We start from the raw sequence: 19056 nt of genomic DNA, 5'->3' as shown, positions 1-19056 counted from the left end.
CCTTTATATGTTGGTAACTTTGCTGGAGTATTTCCAGAGACTTTTAAATGGTCTCCTGAATTTTAGTCTGAGTGCTTACAATACACCTTCACTTTGATGCAAGAGAGATCATTCTAACTCTTAAATATTATGATGTTTCTCTCCTACTCACATTTTAATGGTTCTACCCCATCTAGCATGATACCTACATCTGTTCAGGATCTATCTGCTCATTTACTCCAGTCCTGTTTCTGACCACATTTCCTAATATACATCCTACCCTGTGGGCATTACTAGAATATTAAACCTTTGTAATATACTGTGTATTCTCATTCTTCATTGCTTATAAGTATATTTTCCTGCCTGGACAACCTTTTCTTGAGCATAATCCATCTTCAGACTATGGTGATTTGCTCTCCTCTGCCTCAGGAATCTCTAATTTGAGAATGGATCGCTTTTGTATTGGTCTGTTGATTTTTCAGCCTATTCTATTAGATTGCAAATTGTTCGAAGTCTGTAACTTGAAAAGCTTTTTGAAGTGAATTAATAAGGAAATAATTAATAATATATAATCTTTAGGCTAGGGATGTAACTTAATGGTAGAGTGATTTTCTGGGATGCACAAGGCCCTGGGTTTACTCCCCAGCACCACCAAATAAATAAATATAAGCAAAATATAATATTTTCCAGTTTAGATTATAAAATACAGTATACAGATCTGTATACAATATATGGATGTTAAATTAATTTAAAAATTAATATTAAAAATAAAAAACAAAAAGTGTTATGTATAAAAATTAATTTAGATTCAGGGAAAAGACTTTGAAGGACACATTTCAGAAAAGCAAGTTTCAGTAATTGAAAACCTGAGACTAAACCTAGAAAGTCTCATATTCTATACCATAATATCTGAACACTGCTCAGCCTGGCTTTGATCCTCTTTTTAAAACTGTTCCCCTTTCTTCATTTTCCCTGGCTGGCTTGGTTGTCATATTATTTAAACTGAAAGAGCACCATAAACCTGATACTGCACAAAATCAAACTGTACTGAAGATGTTAATTTATAAAATTCTGTTGGATAGGTATGACGACTAATAATCAGAATACTTCATTCAAAGGTGAAGTTTCTCCATCTCCCTATTATTAACATTATAAGATGACTACCCTGATAACATGAAGATATCACTAGGTGACAGATAGATTGTATATAATAGAGTAATAGACATATACATGTATAAATGATTGAAGTGATTTTCTTTGGCAGATAAGCAATAGGCTTAAAAGAAAATCATAATTCATTAGGTAATTTTGGTAAGATTCTCTGCTTGCTGCCAAAGTGTTCATAAATTCCTGTTGAAATGAATTACTTAATACATTACTTTATATTAACTATGTACTTTCTATCCTTTTCCAAATATTTAAGATTTTTCTTTTTCTAAATATAATCTCTCAAAAAAGGACCATTTAAGATCTTACCAGGTCAATTGCGGCTCACATATACCCTAGTAATAATTCTCTAAAGTTTACATTCGAGCTCAACATATTACAAAGTACTTTAACATTAAATCTCATTTGATTTTCACAGTAACAGGCACCATGTTTCACCAACTTGGGAGGTTTTAATGACTAGAATAAACTCATTGGCTCAGATGTTCTATCACACTGGGTTGCAATAATCTGTTAATTCTGTATCAAAAAATATTTTCTATCAGTCACTCTGCATATTCCTTAGTCTATGCCTTTGAACTCTTATATGTGACAGATATTATCCTGACAGAGGATTATGTTTCTAAAAAGTAGTTGATTGATTGATGTGTATTTCTTTTGCTTCTATTTAACAAGGCTACTGTTGCATAACTTCTCCTTAAATGATGCCTCTGAGCTAATAGCTATAGACCAGCAGCAAGGTAGATCAAGCTTCTCAAGGCTCACTTTCTTCATTTACGAAATGGATAAATAAAGATAACACATAAATTAAGATAAATATATAATATTCATTTTAGTATTTAATGAGATTATCCATATAAAATTCCAAGTATAGAGTTAAGAGAGAAATAAAATTTTAAAAAAGCAGAAAAAATAAAAAGAAATGGTGGCCACTGTTCTCTTTAAGCAAATAGTATGGTTTTAGTATCTTCAGCCATCTTGCTGCTTACTCAGGAGAAATTGTGTAAAGGTAAAGAGGTAGATAATGTTAAAGGTAGGTGGACACTAAGGGATAGTCCAATGACTTTCACTATGTAGCTTTTTAACTGTGTAGCCTAAAGGACTCCCTATTAACCTAACAGCTCAATCATCAAAAGCCATAATTAGATGTGAAGAGACCAAAAAAACCAATCAATGGACTGCACTTGGGTCACTGGGAAAATGAGAAAATGAACATTAAAGAATCTGGAATGCAGCAGCTACCCTATATCTAGCCTCCTTACATGGTCTGTTCTATGATAGGAAGATTTACATAGAAATATCAAAACTGTATAAGCTTAAGTGACAAAAATGTATCTTAAGGCCAACTCAGGAGAGTGCATAGCTTGAACTCCTTAGTGAACAGATTCAGAGAAAGATGGAGTTTTGAGATAAAGTGGTACATGATGATGGATCAAATCAACCAATGTAATATGTGGAAAAGCTTGAAACTTGGATGGTGCATTAAAACAGACGCAAAGTGCATTTTTTTAAACATCAACTTTGACCGTTTAGCCAGGTAAAGTGTTTGCATTAACTAAAGAGAAAACCTACCTCTATGACTGCCATTGATTGGGTTAGATGAAATTTAGCCATCCAGTCTTAATTTGTTATGCATGTGGGTAAAGCAAATGCCTGAGCAGGACACACAGATTCATAAACAAGGATGGGTAGTTTTTGGTCAACAAATATCTTTGCCCATATTTGGATTTTTTTTTATAAAACCTATTGTTCTGTATAGTATATTTCTAGGATGTCTGCTATGTGCTAAACTTTAAAAAGTTTAAAAGTTAGAGGTTTCCAGGGCCCAAAGATGATGAAAATAGAGTTCCTGACCTGAAAATTCCAAAATCATGTTAGTGTCAGACTTATAAATGGACAGTTATAGTATAAAGATGTTAGTACAGTGACTGGAACGTGTCTAGTTGCTTTGGAAGTCCAAGGACGAAACTGCTGCTTCTTCCTTGGAGGGCAGGGAATTCAGAAATAAATCCTGAGTCTTAAATGTAGTTAAGACTTGGAAAAATCAAACAAAGAAAAACGTTTTAGGCAGAGAGTCACCACGAACAAAATGGCAGTGTCATGTAGCCTATGTACGCAAAAGTGAAATGTTTCTTGTGGGAACAAAACATTCAGGATAGAGATAGAGTTGTAGAAACAGGTGCTGAGTAAGGATCTTGGAAATTCTTCTCTAGGAATAGGGAGTCATTAGAGGTTTCTGAATTGGATTTTGCATTCTTGAAGAATCATTTTGGTGACAGATATGTGAGAGATTGCAGGTGAGAAATAATAAAACTCTTGCAGTGGAAGTAGAAATGCACAGAAAACTTCTGATATGAAAAATATGTAGGTGTTATAATCTGAAGAAACTTAGTAATATACTTTATCTTCAGAGTCAGAGAAAGAATTTTACTTGACTCTTAGTTTGTAGCTGTAGTGACCAATCACTTGTACAATTGCCTATTCTATGTCTGTCTATTTAACTGCACCATAAACTTTGTGAAAGCAGAAAGTAGGCCTGCTTATCCTTTCTTTATTTAAAACATTTTGTATGCTTACTAGCATAGTTGAATGTTTAATAAATATTGTTGAATTAATGACTCATAGGAAATGAAGGATGATGAAATGGTTTGAGGGGGAAAATGATGAACTCATTATTGAACATGGTGGGTTGGAGATCCCTGTGAAGCATGCAGATGGATATAAACAGCAAACATTTAAGTGTTCGTGTGTGTGTGTGTGTGTGTGTGTGTGTGTGTGTGTGGTGTGTGTGTGGTGTCAGCAGGGGAGAACAGTTTGGGAATGAATGAAATTCACTGAGTAATGAACTCCTTAAATATAGGTAGATATCTTTTTAATTGATGATCACTGAATGCATTTCCTAGTTGGCCAAGTGATTCTTTTCACTTGATTTATTTAAACAAAAAATACTCCAATAGTAGTTGTGCTAAATGATATTTTCAACCACACCACATTGGATTCCTGTTCCATGCATAGCTATACAATCAAGAGAAAAAATTTGAGTTCCAGGGTTTGTGCATGGATTTTAAATTTAGTCTAGATAAATTCTGAAAGAAAAGAAATAAAGAGTGGTAAACTCTGCAAATAGGTAAGGAATAACAGTTTGAAAAGAAAAATAATTACTGATGAAGAAAACAGACCATAATTATAATGGAATTCATGGTAAATACAAATTTGAATTGTACCCAAAGTTAAAAGAAATATTTGAGACTGTAGCAACCTGACAAATAATATCTAAGAACATTACCAAATCCTGAATTTAGAGTAAGTGAGGTTATCGAATCAGATATGAGCTAAGGCTAAGGTCAGTATCAAAGAAGTTTTCTGCCATGCTAACTTATCCCTTTTGGCAGTGGCTGTAATTGATTGATGTCTGCCATTGATATGGGATAGAAATTGATAATACTCTAATCAGGTCTATGACATCACACACACACACACACCACAACTCACAACACAAAAACATAAATAAAGAGAAAACAGTCACTTGAAACTCAACCAGGATTTGCAAAGTCATTAGAATTCACTTCACAAACTATATGATAGGCAGGCATTTACTGAAGTCCTTGGAAGACAGAGACTCTACTCTTAAAATCCTGACAGCATCTTTGAAAATATCTGATCATTAGAAATTTTTTTTAAAAAAATTAAAGTGAAAGCTAGATTTATTTTAAATCTATGTCCATCATCTCAAGTTCTACTTTTCAGGAAGGTATGGAGTGATATTAATAAACTCTTCTTTTCTCTCTGCCACAGCAACATCAATTTTCCCATTCAGCCTGGGTAGTGAATAAGTGCAAAGAGGACACAAAGGGAGCCTCCGGTTGACCCACATTGCACATGCAGTAGCCTGAATAAAAAGAGAGGGAAACAAAACAAAGAAAACAGTTCTTGTTTGTTCAACTGTGAGTTTGGGGGATTTAAAAAATCATAACATTAAAATTCTGGGTAGTACAACTGTGATAAAACTATATATACAAGAATATGCAAGAGGTGCAAGAGGAAACTGAAAGTTTCCTTTTTCAGTCTTTACAGAAAACAATTATTTGATCAAAGCATGACATGCTAGCTATGTAATAAGATACCACAGAGTCTTAGCTTCTGCTTTCTACTTGGTCAATGCCAACACTTTCTGGGGAAATTCATTTCCTATTTTCAAAGATGTCTATTTAAAGGAAACTTGGTGTGTTCTTTAGTTGTTAATACAAGGGTTTTTTTTAAAACCACAAATATTTATGTGAAATTTACTACGTGCTTAATATTAGGCTGAGTTTATAAAGAAATGTATCTTATTGACTCTACCTTCATGAAGTTTTTCCTTTGGGCAGTGGCATTATCTACTCTTCCCTTAACTGGTGTATTTCTAACAAATAGCCCATATTTACAGGTAGGTTCTTAAATTGTATAGCCTAAGGAAAATGTCCTTAGAAAATCCTCTGAATTGTTGGATTTTTCCTTTTTAGAGGAAATCAGTTCATCCATGTGCATAGCCTGGTTCTTTTCTACTGTTCATTTTCCTTTGATCCCAAAGAAGAATCTATCATTCCTCTCTGACACTACAGTAACCAGCACTCTTCATAAGTTGGCAACCATATGTATTTCCTTATTGAAAGGAAGCTATGTTTCATATCACATGTCCCAACTCTCTCTTGATCATGCCTGATTGATCCAGGGGTAGCCATCTAACACACACACACACACACACACACACACACACACAAAAGCAAAATATAGACTGTACTATTGCCTATAATACACACTGGTTCAAAAGCTTTGTCCCACAGAGAACAACAATTTCATGGACTAAATAGATTCATTTGGGAATCTATGAGAACAATAGATATGAGAATGGTTGATTGATTCTGGTAGTAGAAGAAAAGGAGATACATAATAAAAACCAGACACAGGCAAAAAACAGAGGTATATTAATGGCAGAGAGCACCAAAGAGTGGATTGATGTCTGCTTTTACAGGAAGAAATATTGAAGGACCCATTGAGTTTTCAGAGGTGTCATTTGACTATTGGAGTTATTGCCCTGTCTTAAAGATGGCCTGGCCTTTATGAGGCTAAGACACATGATTAATGTTCCTATTATGTATACTGTATTTGTATACTTACACTCAAATGCATCTACCTTCAGAGCAACTTTTGAAACGAATGAGTGAGACTATTTTCCATTTAACCGCAGAAATTTATCTAAGGCACACTTACACTCAGTTTGTCTAAGGCACCAAGTGTTCCAGGTATTATAGGAAGTAACTCATCATGCAGCATATGATGAAATTCCAGTAACTGAAGTTTCACACATGCAGCATTATGTACTAAAGCATGACAGTGACAAATAACTGTTTCCAATGAAGCACAATAAAAACTGTGATCCATCTCATAAAGGAACATCTTAAGATTTTTGACATGATAAGCTTAAGAAAATAAAAAGTTTGGAAGCTATGACAGCTAACATTCCATATGTGAAGACAAATAAAAAAGAGGAATCTCAGACTTGTTCTATATATGAAAAAAGGAGAAAAATAAGATTAATGTCTGGGGGCACATATTTTCAACTATAAATACTGTGGTATTTCACTCCCTTCCAACATTATGACCTTCCTCATTGGTCCCTCTCTTCAGATTCCCCTGAAAGGATGGACTAGATGCCTGAATTAGTGCACCCTTCATCAGGAGAGAGAATTCAAGGGACGGAATGTCTACTTCTTTCTCAAACTGGAGTGCGAGTTTCTGCATGAAGAGTTTAGAAGAAGTTAAGTAACAAGTGTGCTTATGATCCATGAGTACATATCAACTGGCTTCTGGTTTCCAAAACAGAACTGACCTCAGGAAAAGATTTTTGTTTTAAAGCTCCAGTAAATAAAAATGGAGATTCTAACAGAGAATTGAGAGACAACATGAATTTATAGACAAAAAAACAAAATAATTCACTGATACAAAGATTTGTCTCTAAGGTTATGACCTTCACAGCTATTTTTAGTTTTAGCAGATCTCTATTAGAGTTAAGGAAATGGCAGAAAAAGCTTCATTAAGTTGTTGCCTTTACTGGTGATAAAAAGATACTGAGTTTTATTGTAAACTTTGGGTCTTTTTCTATTTCTATTTCCAAAAAATAATATTCCCAACAACTCTATGTTTGATAAAATAAAAATAATCTAGAGAACTCTAAAGTGCCTTATTCCATGCAGACTTTATATAAAACAAGAAAACATTAGGTTATAAAGAACAACTTCAGTTGTAGTTTGATCTTAATACAGTCATCCAGGTGAGGGATAAAAAAATGTTTACCATGATTATTTTTTGAATAATGGTCATTTTTATTTTTTCTTTTTGTTGGTGATCCATTATAATTATACACAACAATGGGATTCATTGTTACATATTTGTACATGCACACAATGTAATGGTATAATTTGGTCAATTTCTTGTTAAAGTAAATGAGGAGTGAAAATTCAGAATAGTAATAAAAAAAAAGAACTAAAAATTCTTCATTTGGATAGAGTATAGCAAAGAACAGAATGAGATAAACAGAGCTCAAGTTATAAAGATTCTTATTGGCTACTTACAGATGTTTAGAACTTACTCTTGGGCTCCCAGCCTCTCCTTATCCCCTAGTGAATAAAACGAATCTCTATTCCAGGAGCATAATAGACATTTGGTTCTGCCTATTTCTGCACCTATGGTTGCCCCTGAAATGTCTACACAGTACAGGAAATACCAATATTTAAGCCCCATAAGATCCTCAAAGTTGATCAACCATTATCCTCTTTCTCAACCTACTTTTTTCAAGAGATATTGTTATCAAGTGTTGTAGTTATGATTTTTAGATCTTTTGTGTGTGCATCTTGTGACTTTGTTTCTTTCACTCTAAATGTAATTAGGTGTGGTCATTTGATTTTCTTTTTTTTTTATAACAGAAATATAAAGTTCTTTTTTTTTAAAGCATGAGACGAGGGAAGAAAACCACATTACAGTGTTTTTTAAAAATGAAGAACAATGTAAGTATTTCTAGAAAAAGAAAAAAGAAAAAGAAAACCAAGCTCAAGACTACTTTGTAGATAAAATATAGCTTGACAGAGAAAAGTGTGGAGGGTAATAATAAGAAAAGGCATTTGTTGAATCCTTTGAAATTTACTTTCTTCATAAGCCTTAATCTTTACGTGTTTTTTGTTTCCTGTTTTTAAAACAAAAATAATATTTGCTCAATGAATTCAAACACCAGTCAGGTATGTGCCACTTTGGGGCTGTAGTGTTGATGCTAGACCTTCTAGGACTCTTTTTCTCTCTGCCAGAGCAACATCAATTTTGCCATTCAGCCTGGGTACTGAATAAGTTCAGTGAGGACACCAAGGGCTTCTTTAGTTGACCCACATTGCACATGTCGTAGCGTGAGTGAGAAGAAAGCAAAACAAAGAAAACCTTTCTTGTTTCATTCTATTGGGAATTTGGAGGGATTTTAAAAATGGAATCATAACATTAAAATCCTTGTGGTACGACTGTGCATATTATGACTTGTTTCATTAGAGCACATTGTCAAGTGTGAAGGACATTTAAGAAGGCTAATAAGGGGAGGGGTCTCCCTCTCACATCAGAATTTCCTGCCAGAAACTTAAGAGTTGTGGACTTGGAAGGAAAACCGGATTAAAGCTTTTGACCTATGATTGTGTTCATCTTAGACAAAAGGAGAATGGAGAAGATAGCTAGGTTTGAACCTGGAAGAAGGGCCTTCTGCAAGTAGGTGCCCCAGCCCTAGTCCACTGAAGTGTGAGGATAATTTCTTGTTTGACTCCCATGGGGTCAGATTGTTTCTGGGGTTAGACACTGGAGCTAAAAGAATGCAAGACAAGTTTTGACAACGATAGTTACCAGAAATTTCCCAAGTAATAATTGGTGGAGAAGTCTTTTTACCCTCCCCACAAATCCAGATGGTTCCAAGTAAGTGCAGGGGTAGACAAGAAAAGTTTTAATGCCTAATCTTCTTTCTTACCACAAATACTAGAGAGCCACAAGTAAGGAGGTAAAAAGAAAGAAAATCTTATTGAAATTTAGTTAGGAATACTTTTGTGTAAAGCAACTGATTTCAACAGAGAAAATATCATAGTTAAAGTTGTTTCTAAATCCTAGGGTCCCATAGATATCAAGTCATTTTGATGGAGCATTTATTGATCTCAAGTATTACGAGGTTAATTTTAATAATTACCCCACAGGTTTTAAAAATGACTTAATAAGGTGGAAGCAGTTTAATGTGATAGAAATAGCACTAGAGAGGGATTCAGAAAGTTTATGTTTCTGTCCACTGACTGCCACAGAGTAGCAACGTGAATTCAGACATGTAAGTAAACCTCGTCATTATTCCTAAAGTACAAAATGAGTGGGTTGACTCCAGAGGGTCTCTGAAATCCTTACAACTTTTGAATTCTCCAATTCTCTGACCCTCTGATTTGGAGTTGATTCCCCAGCCTGATATTAACTAACTTGAATGAATTATTTAATATTTCTTGGCTTCATCTGTCTTGGGAGAATAATAATGGCTTACCTACCTGGAGGAAGGGGCTGGAATACATTATCTCTCAAAGTTCCTTCAAGCCTTAACATATTTTTCTATGAAATAAATATTTTGAGAGTTCATTATTATGTCTGTTAATGTACATACCAGTAGTGTTGATAGTTACCATATGAATTTTGGGAGAATGAAAGGGTGGGAAAGTGGGATAGACAAGAGAAGAAAGCAGAGTAAAATAAAGATTAATACAGATAAGTTGAGTAAAAGGTGAAAATAATCAGTGGAGTCAAGGAAAAGAATGGCATTGATCTTTGTTTTGTCTATCATTGAAGATGCTTTCAATTAAAACACACACACACAAAAAAAAACCAGCAAAAACACAGACATCTTAAATCAGACTGGTTAAAAATGAAGGGCATTTATTGCCTTGTGAATTTTACAAGTTCAGAAATATGGCAACTTCAGGCAGAGTTTGAACCTGAGGTGCCTGCTATCACTGGAACCCCAGTTCCTTTCCTCTGAAGTTCTCTTGGCTCTGCCTTCCTCCAAGGCTTGGTTTCATTCTCATTGTGGCTTCCACATAGAGGAAGATTGGCGTAGCCAATTTAGGTTTTGTGTACTCCTGTTATGCTGTGTCCACAGGATGATAGAGGATTTGTGTCTATAAATCAGAGAAGGATACTGGAGTTCACTCTGATTTGACCATCTTAGGTCACATACCCACCTCTGAACCAATCTCTGTGGAGGACAGAATTAAAGGCATGGACCGTTTCCCTGACACTACATCACATTCTCCACTCCTGGAGCTAAGATAAAAATCAACTTGATCAGAACCCTTTGGATAGCCAAACAGGAAGTGCAGAACATTCTGCCTGATAACAGAAAAGTAGAAGCTTGAAGAAAACTAAAAAAATTCTCTTTTGTATCTAGAAAATATGTCTTTGCATGGAATTTAGCATCCAATAGCCTTGAATCTGGTTGCTATTCTGCTACTCTATCTTCAGAGGACTCAAATATCTTCTTAAAGTGGGGGCAACAGAAGTGAGTAGACAGAATGGGCTTCACAAAGATGGGAGCTTTGCTTTGCTCACCTTTGTATTGTCAGGATCCAGAACATTGACATGCACAAAGTAGGTCCTGAACTGATATGAATTAAATGGATGAATTGTACTTACTTCAAAGTCTGTATAGGGTTTAAAGTAGATAATGCACGTGAAGCATGCAGCAGAGTGCCTGACACATAGTAAGCTCTCTAGAAATAGCAGCCAGCAGTAGCAGGGTGGCAAGTGGCAGAGCAGAAATAGTAATTTAGCAAGGAACATATTAGGTTTTTTTTAATACTGTATAAGAAGGTTGGCGTATAAAATTATGCAAAGTTAAAAAACTACAAAGAAAATTTCTATTATGGAAATGAAGACTTAATCAAATAAGGAAATTTCTTCTTTAAAAAGACTGTTTTTTTCCTGACTCTAAAAATAATTCATGTGTGTCAGAAGAAAAATTGGCATTAAGGAAAAATAGTTTGGACTCACAAACATGGTAACAGTTGAGGGAACTTGGATTTACTACAGAAGAAAAATGTAAATAGCTGACAATAATTATTTACTATATGCCAGTACTAAGACCTTAAACATAATAAATCATTTAATTTCCAATCTTATTACTTTTGTCATTTTACAGACAAGGAAACTGAGATACAGAAAAATCGCATGACTTGGCCAAGTTTACACAACCGGAAACTGGCAGTCTTGTCTCAAACTAGGGATTAGATATTTCCAGAGCTGACTCTTAAACTCTAGGATTTACTTTCTTTCTCTGTATGGGTTATTCATAAGAAGATGTGTCTCCCTAAGAGACTTAAGCTTTCTTTCATTTTTTTTTTCCTGAAGAAAATTCCTGGTTCTTGGTAGTTTTAGAAAAAAGAAAAAAATCATTGGCATTTCATTAAAGTAAATATATATTAAATGTTCATTAGTATTCCTTTTTTTGTAGAGAGAAAAATGGTTTGATTCTCCTTATAGAAGATATGCAGATAGCATGAACTCAGCAATTAGTAGTTGCTAGTTACAGGGAAGCAATGATCTTTTACACTACAGCCAAACAGCAAGTTGCAGTCAAGAATATGAGAAACCATACATCAATCATTTCTCAACCAATATATTATATATTTGGAAGCTATCATCTTTTATGTCTAGGTTTAATCTGTATTATACATACTGTTGCAGAGTGTAGAGATTTGCAGCACTTGGGTTGACTTGTCAAATTTGGGGGTCTTTATTCTTTGGTTTGCAAACATTCTTCACCACTTTTTCTATGGCAGACAATTTAGAAGAGAAGGGATTCATTTGGCAAAGTAAGACTACTTTTTCTCAGCTCTACAAATAGTGGAGGAAGCATGTATTGGGGAGATAGCTGGACCTCAGTTTACATCCCAGTCCTACCACTTGCTCACTGTTTCAGTACTTGGGTCAGTGCAATAAGTTCTGGAAGGGCATTCTAACATTTCCACCTTCCATTCGTCCAGCCTTTACTTTAAACAAGCTTTCATTAGCTGTGAATTCGTTAAAACATATGACCTTGAACTGAAAGGAAAACAGAGATTCTTATGGTCAGAGGTGGTACAACTATGTGACAATCTAAGGGGATGTACTGCCCTCTGAATAAAAGAGGTTGCTCTTTTAGGGCAATGGTTGAACTTGGTGCATCTTAGACTGAGACTTTGTACGGATGCAGTGATTTATAATGACTTTCGTGTATTAACAGTGACTATTTCCTCTAATGTGGCATATTGCTTCCTACTAAGAGACTCTGGTCAAGAGTTCACTTGACTGATTTAGATAGACAGGCAGCTCTTCCTTAACTCAAGTGTATTTCCAGATCTTTAAACAAAGTATAACAGCACGGATTCTAAATGAATCTGGCTGGAGTCTCAGTGATTTAAGTTTCTCTGATTATCTTGTCTGTCTCCAGGAATTATTTTAGTGGACAATAGCATAGGAGGTGAGCGAGCTCCTCTCCCTGTTGCAACAACAATCATTCCTAAGCTAAGCATCATGGTCTCAAGCACCTAGCACAGTGTCTATGTACCCAGAGCATTTTGTATTTAATAAACATTTATCAGTGATCAATGAATGAATGAATGAATGAATAACTGAATGAATATCCTTGACTTCTTATTTATATAAGTCAGGAACTTTGGAGTAAAAAGAGTTGGATGTGAAAGTTTTGTGACTGAGCTCATTACTTAATTTTTGCCTTTTCTCATTTCAACTTCTTTTTATTTATTTATTTTTTTATTGTAAACAAATGGGATACATGTTGTTTCTCTGTTTGTACATGGCGTAAAGGCATACCATTTCATTTCAACTTCTATTTCAAGTGAATCACTGACTCCTAACTTTCTTTTTCTCTACATGTTTCTCATTTCCTCCCGAATTATGGAGCTCATCTTCTCTCGCCTAATCTTTCTGAATTCCTTTTCTCTATGGGTGCCTTTCTTCTTCTATATTCACCCTCCCCAGGGCTGCTGGGGTGATCTGAGTATGTTTCTTCCCCAGCTTCCATGCATTCAGTGGTACCCAGAAAAGCAGACACGACCCTGTAGGTGAACTCAAATGCAGAGGGCAACCCTTCACAAAACTGCTTCTTGTAGTGGCCTCCATGGTCAGGGCCACCTCATGTCATCCACTAACTTCTGCTCACTGGAGCAGGGAAGGAAGGGAGCACTGTCCCACTCCAGTCCACTCCACTCTCCCCTTTTCTCATCATTGTGCCAGGTGCAGCCACAAGCTCTTTCTCAAGTTATAGTCCTGCCAACTAAAAGGGAAACCCAAATGTCATGTCCAATTTCCTCTGGAAGCTTTGCACAAGGAATAGAGCTTAGGTGACTTACTCTACTTTTCATTTCACTTCCAGCAAAATACTATGCTCTTAGTTTTAAGCACTGATGACCCAGCAAGCCTTCAAATGCATTTTCTCAGGCACTTTTCCCCCTTGATTTTTCTAACCCCTTACTATCATGGGGGAAATTTAATCCATATGTTTCTGGTTCATTTACACTTAACTCATCAAAATGTTGCGCGGTAAGAGCGATTTGATGTCAAAAAAGCCTTGCGGGCCTCATTTATACACGTCTTTTCTTTGAACCAGGAAGTTAAGGTTTGCCAGAAAAAGCAGAAATCAACCCTGTAAAGGCTCTTTCTTTTTCTAAAGTGAAACTTTAGAACTTCTTACAATGTGAGAACTTCTAAACCCCAAATGCTGAGGTTTTATTGCTTAGACATCAGTGTGCCCTCTAATCCATTTTCCTTTCTTTCCTTACTCCCCACCAGACAGTGTGCCGCCATTCTTAAAGAAATATGTGAGGAACAAAGAGTTAATTGGGGAAATGGAAATAGAGCAGGGGGGCCAAAAAATAAGCAAAAATGAGAGAGGTCACATGTAAGGAATTGGCTATGGAAGAGTCTGTATCCTTTAGGGAGAACACATTGCCTTCGAAAACACCATGATAATGGGATGAAGGCACCATCATGTGGCCCTCCTTTTCAGATATCAGTGGAGTCAGCTGTGCTTGAGATCTCCTTGGTCACCCTAGAGCAGAGCTGGTCAGTGGAACATGCAGCAATGATGGAAATGTTCCGTAACTGCACTATTCAATAGAGTAGCCACATGCAGCTATAGAGTACTTGCAATGTGACTACTGTAACTGAGAAACTAAATGTTCAATTTTATTTAACTTTAACTAAATTAAGTTTATATTTAATTAGCTGTATTGAGTCAGTGGCTAACATACTGGACACAACAGTTTTGGACTCTACAGGGATGAAAAAACCATAGGATTCTTTATTAGCTGACTCTTTTTAAAATTTTTTTTATTTGTTCTAATTGTACATGACAGTAGAATGCATTTATACATTTTGATAGATCATACATAAAGAGTGTAATCTCTCATTTTTCTAATTTACATATTGCAGGATCACATCGGACATGCAGTCATATATGTACATGAGGTAATAATGTCTGTTTCACCCTACTATCATTCCTTCCCCCATACCCCTTTCCTTCCCTTCACCTACCTCTACCTAATATAAAGTAACTCTATCCTTCCCTATCCCCACCCCCTTAGTGTGAATTAGAATCTGCATATCAGAGAAAACATTCGACCTTTGGTTTTTTCGGTTTGGCTTATTTCACTTAGCATGATATTCTCTAACTCCATTCATTTACCAGCAAATGTCAGAATTTCATTCTTCTTTAAAGCTCAGTAATATTTCATCATATATATACATATATAAATGTGTGTGTGTGTGTGTGTACATTTTCTTATCCATTCATCTGTTGAAGGGCATCTAGATTGGTTCCATAGTTAGCTATTGTGAATTGAGCTGTTATAAACATTGATGTGACTGTGTCACTGTAGTATGTTAATTTAAAATCCTTTGGGTATAAACTGAGGAGTGGGATAACTGGGTCAAATGGTGGTTCCATTCATACATGATTTAAACAGAATAATTTCAAGTAATGAAATAGAAAATGCCATTAAAAGCCTAGCAATTAAGAAAAGCCCAGGACCAGATGGATTCTCAGACAAGTTCTAAAAGACCTTCAAAGAAGAATTAGCACCAATACTCCTCAAATTATTCCATGAAGTAGAAAAGGAGGGAACCCTTCCAAACACATTCTATGAGGCTAATGTCACTCTTATACCAAAACCAGACAAAGCACATCAAGGAAAGGAAACTTCAGACCAATATCTCTGATGAACATAGATACAAAAATCCTTAACAAAATTCTGGCAACTTGCATACAAAAACATATTAAAAAAATCATGCACCACAATCAAGAGGGGTTCATCCCAGGGATGCAGGATTGGTTCAACATGTGGATATCAATAAATGTAATTCATCAAATCAATAAACTTAAAAAAAAGAATCATATGATCATCTCAATAAATGCAGAAAAAGTATTTGACAAAATGCAGCACTGATCCATTTTCAAAACAATAGAAAAACTAGGGATATTAGTTGACTCTTAAAATGCATATCAGGTCTTTATGATGTAGTGTGAATAAATTTGTCAGTATTTAAAAAGTCAGCCAATAGGACTTTTTTAAGAAGAGTGAAAAATATAATTGAATCAAGAATGTGTATCCCAATTCAATAATAAAAACCAATTCAATAATATTCTTAATTTACATAGAATATTCTCTAAGAAAACACTTCTATTATGCGGAAAGCAATTAGAGTCATATAGTTTTATATGACTAGAGTGACTGAACTTGAAACAAATGCATGCTTCTTCGGGAGTTGCTGTCCATACAACGGTTTACAGTATAGTTCCATAGCTCATCATTAAAGAGCTTTCAATGTCCTGCAGAGGCAGAAAAATGCTGCACTGCTGGGTCATGTGAACTTCACTTTCAAATATAAGAGTCAAAGTTTTCATAGATGCTTGAAGGCAGTGCAAAAGGTTCATAGCGTTTCTAATAGCTGAAAGAATGTCATATCTGAATGATGTTCTAAACTGTATCCCGTGAAGCTCCAATCTGCAAGACAACTGAAAGCTAGAGAGGAAAAGATGAGTCAAAATACCATTGGTCTATTTCAGATAAGGATGCTTTCCTTAGGGGCCTACCAGCAAGAGAATCAGGCATTTCACTGACATTAGTGGCTAGAGTGAGAACCAACAGATAAATGTGTGTATTCTAATCATCAAACCTTTTTTTTTTTAACATTAATCACCAAGAGTCAAGAACTATTGGGGCAGTCCAATCTCCCACAGGGAACCTCTTATACTCCATTTTAAAAATAAACCTGCCCTTCTCTCTGTACATTATAATTCTGGCCAAGTTATGAAAAAGATGCTGACTTTTTATTGACCAGTTAAGTATTGGAAGAATCTCAAATTTTTTTCCTTAGGAAAAGCAAAGGTTATTTAAGCAATGCTTTGAGATATGAAGAAAAATTACAATTATCCCTGATTCACTGTGGCTTATGAGTCACCTATTGCTATCTTCCAATTAATTAAGAAGTTAATTATTTTTTGAGCTTCTATCTTATGCAGGCACATGATGGAAACACTATGTGTTGGATATCTCCAAACTTTATTCATTCATCCATCTATTAATTCAACAACTTTGCACTTTATATTCTGCTATGCTAAGCCAAGGAATTACTCAAGGGTAACTTTAGGACTTGATTATTAGGCTTGCTAGATTAGAAATCTGGACTACTCAAACCCAGTGTTCTACCTGGTTATATCAAAAAGTCTTAAGACCAGACAAGCGTTTTTTACATATGCACGGAAAATCTTTCCTGTCAGTGACCACAGTTCGATCTTCATACTTTCCTTAGTCATCAATGATTGTGGAGATCAATGACCACAATGCTGTGCTGTGCTGCTTCATTTCATCCCTGGGTGTAACTCTCCAGGCAGTGACTGAAAAATGTTTCTAAGGGGTCATATTTTGTACTATGCATTCATTTTGCTGGACATTTTCCAAAGGGCATTTCCCTATAACACTGTTTGGTGAACTGCAATTCGTTGAAAGGAAACTTAGAAAATGATAGTGAATATTTTCTACAGATCTCTACTTACTGTTAAGAATGCTTTTTGCTCCTATTTTGTCTATCAGTCTAGGTGCTAGATTCTGGACATTTTTAGGTCAAGTCTGTTATTGGAATGAGAGCTTATATTAAATGCTAACTATGAGGCAGACACTATTATTTTTACAATTGTTTCTTTTCTTAATCCATTCTCATGAAGTTCCTATAAAATAGGTACATTTGTTGTCATTTTCCAAAAAAATGACACTGAGGTTTGCAGATTAATTGGCCCAAATTCACATATTATATAGTTAAATAGCCATGTTTCCAAATCTTGCTGAATCCTAAATTCATGCTTTCAATCTCTTCTCTGTCCTGCTATATCTTAGGCTCACTACGAAGTCTTCCTGATAGGAAATTGTTAAGGTGACATATTTTTTCAGATAACACATCCATAAGCATCATTCCCAGAAAATAGATGACTCTAGAAAAAAAAATGCTAAAATAACATAAAATATTGCAAATATTTTGTTAGAGCACCAATATGCATATTTTTGGAAAGTTTTAGGTAAGATTAACTTTATGAGACTCTTACCTTGTTATAATGTTGAAATACAGACATACACTGAGGAGTAATGTACAATTTTTTATTAATGATTAGAAAAACTGACTAAAAATAAGTAATAAAAATCATAAAATAACTAATAGTCACTGAGTGCTTACTAGATGCTATGCATGGACCAATGTCACTGTTATCTCTGAAAAGTGCAGAGAGCCATTCACTCCGGGCTGTGTGTTTAAGTGATTTTAGCAGGAATTACACCCTGTCCTGTCTAGCTTCACATCACATGAACTCAGCATTCTATCACACTTCCTTGAGAAGTTTCCACAGTTGTGGAAATCTTACAGATGGTCAAGGTCCGTAGGAATAGGAGAGTTATAGGGTTGACAGCCTATGTATTTTATCCCATGAGTAATAGCCAAAACATCACTTCAAAAATAATTTGAATATACCCTTTTCATATTGGAATTTCTCAACAGAATTCATCACCTAGCTGGAGCCCCAAATCACTACTTGTAGATGGAGGAAAAAAAATAAAAAATATGCAGTTAGAGAGTGACTTCCTGACTCAGCGGAGAATAAATACCTGCTTGACAGATCCTTAACTTCTTTACAGCAGTGGAACATGATACTGGATAGCCAAGGAAGCTTAAAGAGAGTGAGAAAAACACCAACCTGATTTAGCATCACCATTTGTACTCCCTGTAAAGATTTTAGGGCCTGAGCCACACATCAGAAGGTCCAAGGGTCCTCATCATCTATGACTTGAAGCTTAATGCTGTTGCCAAGAAACAATCTGCATCAGTAACCATTACCTACAAAACTCTGATGGAAAGTATGTACTAAGGCACATTCATCCATTCAGCAGGACCATAATTCTGTGAAAGGTACTTAGCATTGGCAGGTGAGCCATAATATATCTGACCTTCAATTGTGAATTGAACAGCAGGTAGAGAAACCTCTGGACAATACATCTCCTGCCACCAGATTTCCCATAAAATAAAGCACAGTTCCCTGGGCATTCACAGATGAGTAAAACAGTGTGCTGTTTAGATCATCCCTGAGCCTCTGTGTTGGACTGAAATGAAAAGCTTTGGTAACTTCCAACCCAAAAAAGATTTGCTCCTTGGGCATCCTGACATGTCGGTGTCTGTATTAATACCACAGCTGCAGACCGATGTCTGAAACCACTGATTGCACTAAAAACTAGAAGACAGCATTCAACAGAAACAGCTTCTCCCAAGCCCCAGATGAAA

The sequence above is a fragment of the Sciurus carolinensis genome, chromosome 1, assembly GCF_902686445.1.
Source record: "Sciurus carolinensis chromosome 1, mSciCar1.2, whole genome shotgun sequence".
NCBI classification, from domain to species: domain Eukaryota; kingdom Metazoa; phylum Chordata; class Mammalia; order Rodentia; family Sciuridae; genus Sciurus; species Sciurus carolinensis.
This window is presented reverse-complemented; position numbering follows the sequence as displayed.